This window comes from Brassica napus, unplaced genomic scaffold (assembly GCF_020379485.1).
Source record: "Brassica napus cultivar Da-Ae unplaced genomic scaffold, Da-Ae ScsIHWf_617;HRSCAF=912, whole genome shotgun sequence".
In the NCBI taxonomy this organism is placed as follows: Eukaryota; Viridiplantae; Streptophyta; class Magnoliopsida; order Brassicales; family Brassicaceae; genus Brassica; species Brassica napus.
Genome location: NW_026016676.1, coordinates 1 through 6,828, shown reverse-complemented (window position 1 = coordinate 6,828; position 6,828 = coordinate 1). Strand labels below are relative to the sequence as shown.

Sequence of the window (6,828 nt, the reverse complement as noted above, 5' to 3'; positions counted from 1 at the left end):
CAAAAATAAATTGCAAATGTCAATTCATCTAAATGGGCTTTGTATATATAATTGTGCAGATCAATACTTTTTGTGAATGTTTTTTGGGTATGATTTTCCATAATTTATAATTTTTGCTGTAAATTTTTGTTTAAAAATAATATAATCAAATGTAATTTTTAAAATAATTTATCACACAAATTTTATAATTTAATAAAACACACCCAATCTAAACTTCATTCTCTAATATTTTAGATTTAATTGTTTAATGTAATATTTAAGTTTTCATAAAGATCTAAATTGTTTAATTTACTCTAAGATCAAAATTAATCAAGTTAATTGTTTAATTTACCAAGTCAAACTTAAAAAAAGTACAAATGAAAAAGAATGCAACTAATATTTAAAAATTCGACACTTAGCAAAATGATCAAGATACACAATATATCAGAACTCAATAACCTATGAAACATTAACCTACAAGTCTATAACTAACAAAAATATATAATTCTACAAAATATACACCCGCGCGGGCGCGCAGGTCAAAAACTAGTCTTGCATTATTTTAGATGAAAAGCAGTTAAAAGATTTAGTTAAAAGATTTATCACTAAAACTTATAAAAAAATATAAACTTGTAAAAATTTGATAAATATTTATAATCAATTAAATAAATAAATATTTATTAAATTATTTATAAAACTTCTAAAATTTGTTATTAAAATTTATAGACAATATGCAAGATATTATTCAAAAATATTTAAAACTGTTAATTACAAACTGTTAATGGTTGTATTATAATTTAAAACTTTATATGCTCCAATAATATCTTGTTTATTTTAGTTTCAATAATACTGTTAATTAACATTTTTATATATTCTGAGGGCTAATATGCAAAGTATTAGTTAAATATTTTTCTCTTATTCAAAAATATTTTTTGTAAATAGAAAGGTTTGGAAAAAAATAAAAGAATCTCAACAGTTATATACCATATGTTATGATTATGTTATAATTAAGTTACAAAAAGAGATATGTTATGCTTTTAAATATCCATATTTCTCTTTTAAATCAAAATCTTATATTCCAAAATGTATATGCGAGTACTTTAAATATTTATATACACGTATAAATATTATGTCTGTGCATATATATAATATTATTAAATATATACAAAACCGTTATGAGTTTTTTTTCAAAAGTGTTTCAAAAAAATATATATATAACCGTTATGTGCCAGACCTCGTTTATTACGAAGTAACACATGATACAGTTCATTGTAACTCATATCACTTCATTCGTTTGAAATGATTTTGTGTTGGAAAGTTTTAGCTGTTTTTTTATGAAGTTCTTCGTATTAATTTTTTTTTTAAAAAAAAAATAGGAACATGCGAGAAAAACTAAATGCAGAAAAGGAAAAAAAATCCGAAGAAAAGTAAGACCTAGAACTCTAAAAGATATCGCCCTAAGACGGAATAAACTAGATACACATGTAAAGCAAAACAGATTAACAAAGATCAAAAAACTGTCAGAATCTTATTGCCAAAGCATGCACATGTTGGATCCCGAATCGTTTGCTAGAGAACCCAAACCCTCAAACCAAAAACAGAAATTACTGCTTTTTATCAATAGAACAAAATTTAAATCTGCAAACCAAAGCAAGAGAAGAAGAACACGGAAGCCCTCACCACTTACTTCCTCCACTTAATCACCTAGACCAAAATAAAGAAAGCATAGGATTAGAAAGGTTCTATTGAGACAGATCAAAAGCGTCGGTACAAAACATCGTCTAGATATCTTCAAAAAAAAAAACATCGTCTAGACAGGTATAAACCGCACCCTTCAAATGCCTCGCCTCTTCCACCGCCGGATAACTCTCCTCAAAACCTCTGCTCACCCTTCTCTAAGCGAGCTGCGAAGAGAGAAAAGCCGCACCAACAGTTTTGCAACAGAACAAAACATCTTCCATCGCACCGTCTAGAGAGAGAACCATATCACTATGGATTTGCAGGCGGAAACCGTAACAAAATCCGAAGAAACGAAATCGTATCATATTAAAACAAAAATACGTATAATACATATATTTAATATTGTATTAACAGATCAAATTATCATAAAAAAGATTTTTATAGGACTGAAAAAATATTATTTATATAGGTAACTATAGTATTTTACAAAATCTTTTTACCTAATATAATGTTCTATTAGTTTCGCTTCATGTGGGACCATTTTTCAAAACGTAGCAGTTAGGACTGGACATTTTATCTGTTAAATTTGATTCGATTCATTATTCGTTTCGATTCGATCCAAAAATTTTGGATATCCGTAACCTTTCGAAGCAAATCAAATACTAAAATCAATTACTAAAATCAATATCCGTAAAAATGAAGCAAATCACAAATATTAAATTTTTAGAAAGCGGATATTCGATCTGATCCGGTAATATATAAATACATGTATATATTGATTATATTTAAAAAAATTAATGTATAAAATTATATAATTATTATTATAACATATGATTTGATAAATTCTATTCACATGATTACTTATATAAAAGTATTACATTAAAAGAAGAGAACACATTTATGATAATTATAATTTTTTTCTTAAGTTTTGTGTTATTATAATTATTAATTAAGTTAAAAAAAATTTACAAAATATGTAGATTCACTACTTTTTTAATTTTTATCATATATATCATGCAAAAAAAATATTTTAGAAAACAAATTTGTATCAAAATTTTAAGATTATTTGTATTAATCAAAACATATGAGATATCCGTAAGTATTCGTAAATATCCACAAATATTATTTATTTTCCGGATATCCGTTTTTCCGAATATTCGTATTTTTTCGAAGCAAAGCAAATCGAAAAATTAGATATCCGTGACATACGCAGCAAATCACAAATACCTCCAAAAACTCGGATATCAGATCCGTGCTCCGGCCTACTAGCAGTATGAATCTTTCATTTTATCTTATGTGGAAGGTTTATATATTTCTATCGGATGTATAATTTTTTTCTTTGACGAAACGGATATATGATTATTTAATAAGATGTTTTGTTTAATGTTATGTGCTGCTAATTTACTGTGTTTCTTTGTCAGAATTCTTTTTCATTTTAAATCTTACTTAAATAGAACATTATATTAGAATAGCCACCAAATATTACGTAGCAGTAAGAATCTTTCATTTTAAATCTTACTTAAATAGAATAACCACCGAATATTTTGTATTTTTTTTAATATTCATTTCAACAAAATCATGAAACTTAACAAGCTAATAACAATACTTTAAAATATACCGAATAAAAATGTCAAATATACTATAAATATTAGAATTATCTGATAAATTACCTATTAAATATATATATATATATAACCGGGGAGATTATCTCTTCATAATATTTATTTTCATAAAGAAGACTTTTAAAGTAAGCATTATTAAAGTTAGAATATTAATCTAGATCACCTTATAACCAAACATATTAAAAATTTAGGTAACATTTATATTGACTGATGATTATGTCATTCATCGAGTTACAATTAGTCTTTTATGATTTTAGATTTTCATAGATTATTTAATAAATCATGCAAAATATTTATTCAAATACAAGACAAAATATTTATATATGAACGCATTATCTCATTTCTGTAGTAAAATATTTAAAAACTTTGATCAATGAGAAATATGTTTAAAATAAACATTAACCAAAACAATGTGAGAAAAGACATGTTAACAAAGTTTCAAAAAATGATATATTAACATATTTTGATTCTCATATAATTGAGCTCGTTTAAAACAACTAAAATGAAAATTTACACCAATTTAAATAATAAAAGATTTATCAACTCGAATTTTTTTTAAAAAATGTTAATCAAAATCAAGTCTACACACAATTACGAGTGTGTGAGTTTTAGAGAGAAAAATGCTATCCTAATCTGATAGGGGTCTTCTTGTAACAGCTATAAGCCTATAAACATGAATCATACATGCAAAGGGCATACATAGTATATTTTTCTTGTTCACATCCATACTTAGTTATTTATATCAGCTTCTCTTATAGAATAATATTTAATGAGATAAAATCCATATAATTGGAGGGTCACTCTAACCTTGAAACTTCTATGGCCTTCCTCTGTATTCATCTCTTACGAATATCTTATCTTTTCTTTAAACCCTAAAAGTATCAGAGTTTCCATCTCTAACTTAGAGAGAGAGAAGAGAGAGAGAGAAGAGAGAGAGAGAGGAGAGAGAGAGAGAGGAGAGAGGAGAGAGAGAGAGAAGAGAGAGAGAGAGAGAGAGGAGAGAGAGAGAGAGAGAGAGAGAGAGAGAGAAGAGAGAGAGGAGAGAGAGACGAGAGAGAGGTGAGAGAGAGGAGAGGAGAGAGAGCGGAGAGAGAAGAGAGAGAGAGAGAGAGAGAGAGCCGAGATAGAGAGGAGAGGAGAGAGAGAGAGACCCGCCCAATATATGATAAAGCAGAAGATCTCCCCTATATCTATATATAACATAACTCCATTCTTTGAAAAAAGTCTTGATCTTTAATTTCTCTTTCTTCAGTCCTTGATCACTGAATCTTCCTTTCTTCTTTGATTGGCTTAGAGTGGTATTATGATTATCAAGGTGGGTAGGAGCAATAAAGTGATTGATTAACCCAAAACAAACAGATTTGACTCAAAGGGAAAATGAATTCAAACAACTGGCTTGGCTTTCCACTTTCACCAAACCACTCTTCTTTGCCTCCTCATGAATATAACATTGGCTTGGTGAGCGACCATATGGACAACCCTTTCCAAACACAAGGTAAACAACGATATATCTATACAACAATCTATTGTGTATATTATATATATATATACTAAAAATATTTGTGTGTTCGAAGAGTGGAACATGATCAATCCACACGGTGGAGGAGGAGAGGTTCCAAAAGTGGCAGACTTTCTCGGTGTGAGCAAACCGGACGAAAATCAATCCGACCACATCGTAGCTTACAACGACTCAGGTTACTACTTCCATACCACCAATAGCTTGATGCCAAGCGTCCAATCAAACGACGTCGTTGTAGCTTGTGACTCCAACAATCCTAACGATAGCTATGAGCTCCAAGAGAGTGCTCACAATCTACAGTCACTCACTTTGTCCATGGGGACGACCGGTGGTAATAACGCTGTAGCTAAAGCGTTGCCGCCCGAGGTCACCGGCGATAACACTAGCGGTGGAGCATTAGCCGTTGCTGAGACGGCCACGCCAAGACGTGCTTTGGACACTTTCGGACAACGCACCTCGATCTATCGTGGTGTCACAAGGTTATACACGTGACTCATTACTCACTTAATAGATTCTAAAGATCTTATGATCTTAAATTGGATTATGATATATTAGTACCCAAAAAAAGATATGGATTTAATGATGAAATGCATTATATTTTGGTCAAATAATTAGGCATCGATGGACCGGTCGATATGAAGCTCACTGTGGGATAATACTTGTAGAAGGGAAGGTCAGTCTAGGAAAGGAAGACAAGGTAAGTAATTTACTTCCACTTAAGCAGGTTCTGTGTGTTTAGGTTTGATTCGCCTGCTCTTATATACTAATCATGTTCTTATATATTTTTCTTTCTTTGTTCTTGCTGCGTAAAATCTGGGGATCCAATAAAACAATCTAGTTTACTTGGGTGAGTGCGTCAAATTGGATTCTTCCTTGTTATACTCGTGGAGTAATCATATTGTTTCGTTTACGGAAACTAAACTAAGTCAAATTCTTGGTATAGGTGGGTATGACAAAGAAGATAAAGCAGCAAGATCATATGATCTAGCCGCACTTAAGTATGGGGTCCCTCGACTACTACTAATTTCCGGTATGTTAGTTCTTATTTGCTTGCAATATTCTCTTGGTCATTAGTTATATTATATATATTTTAATCTTTGATCATTAATATATATCAGATTACTAACTACGAGAAAGAATAGAAGAAATGAAGCACATGACTAGACAAGAGTTCGTGGCTGCTATTAGAAGGTGTTTAATTTGTTGTATTTCATCAAGACCTTGGTCGTATATTCAAATCTAATTAAGACTTATCTAATCTAACAACACATTTACAAATGCGTGTCAAATCGCAAGAAAAAGTAGTGGATTTTCACGAGGCGCTTCAATGTATCGTGGAGTTACAAGGTTTAATTTTATAAATATTCACATATATAATAATCGTTGTTATTACATAAATAAATACTCTTATAGAAATAAACATCTTTATTTTGTCATATATATAGGCATCACCAACATGGAAGATGGCAAGCAAGGATCGGACGAGTCGCCGGAAACAAAGATCTCTACTGGGGACTTTTAGTAAGTACTTTCTTATTATGTCTTAACTACTTTAAACCATCTAGAACCTACTACAATTTAAAATCAGAACGACTTTCAAGAAACCTCTTTTATAGAATTTTTGTTCTTTTAAAATCAGCATGTTTTAATAGAAGGTTCACCAAATTATTATCTTACGTAGTTAATGACATGGTTTGTTTTCAGGCACTGAGGAAGAAGCAGCAGAAGCTTATGATATAGCCGCGATAAAGTTTAGAGGCTCAACGCAGTGACCAACTTCGAGATGAACGGTACGACGTGAAAGCCATCCTCGAGAGCAGTACTCTCCCATAGGAGGAGGCGCGGCTAAGCGGCTCAAAGAAGCTCAGGCTCTTGAGTCTTCAAGGAAACGCGAGGCTGAGATGATAGCCCTTGGTTCAAGTTTCCAATATGGTAGCGGCTCGAGCTCATCAAGGCTTCAGCTTCAACCTTACCCTCTAAGCATTCAACAACCATTAGAGCCTTTTCTTTCTCTACAGAACAATGATA

General features: G+C 30.8%; 1 pseudogene; it reads left to right on the top strand.

Annotated features, from left to right (window-relative positions):
- Nucleotides 1-4,656: 4,656 nt before the first annotated feature.
- Nucleotides 4,657-6,824, top strand: LOC125604747 (annotated as a pseudogene).
- The last annotated feature ends 4 nt before the right edge of the window (nucleotides 6,825-6,828 follow it).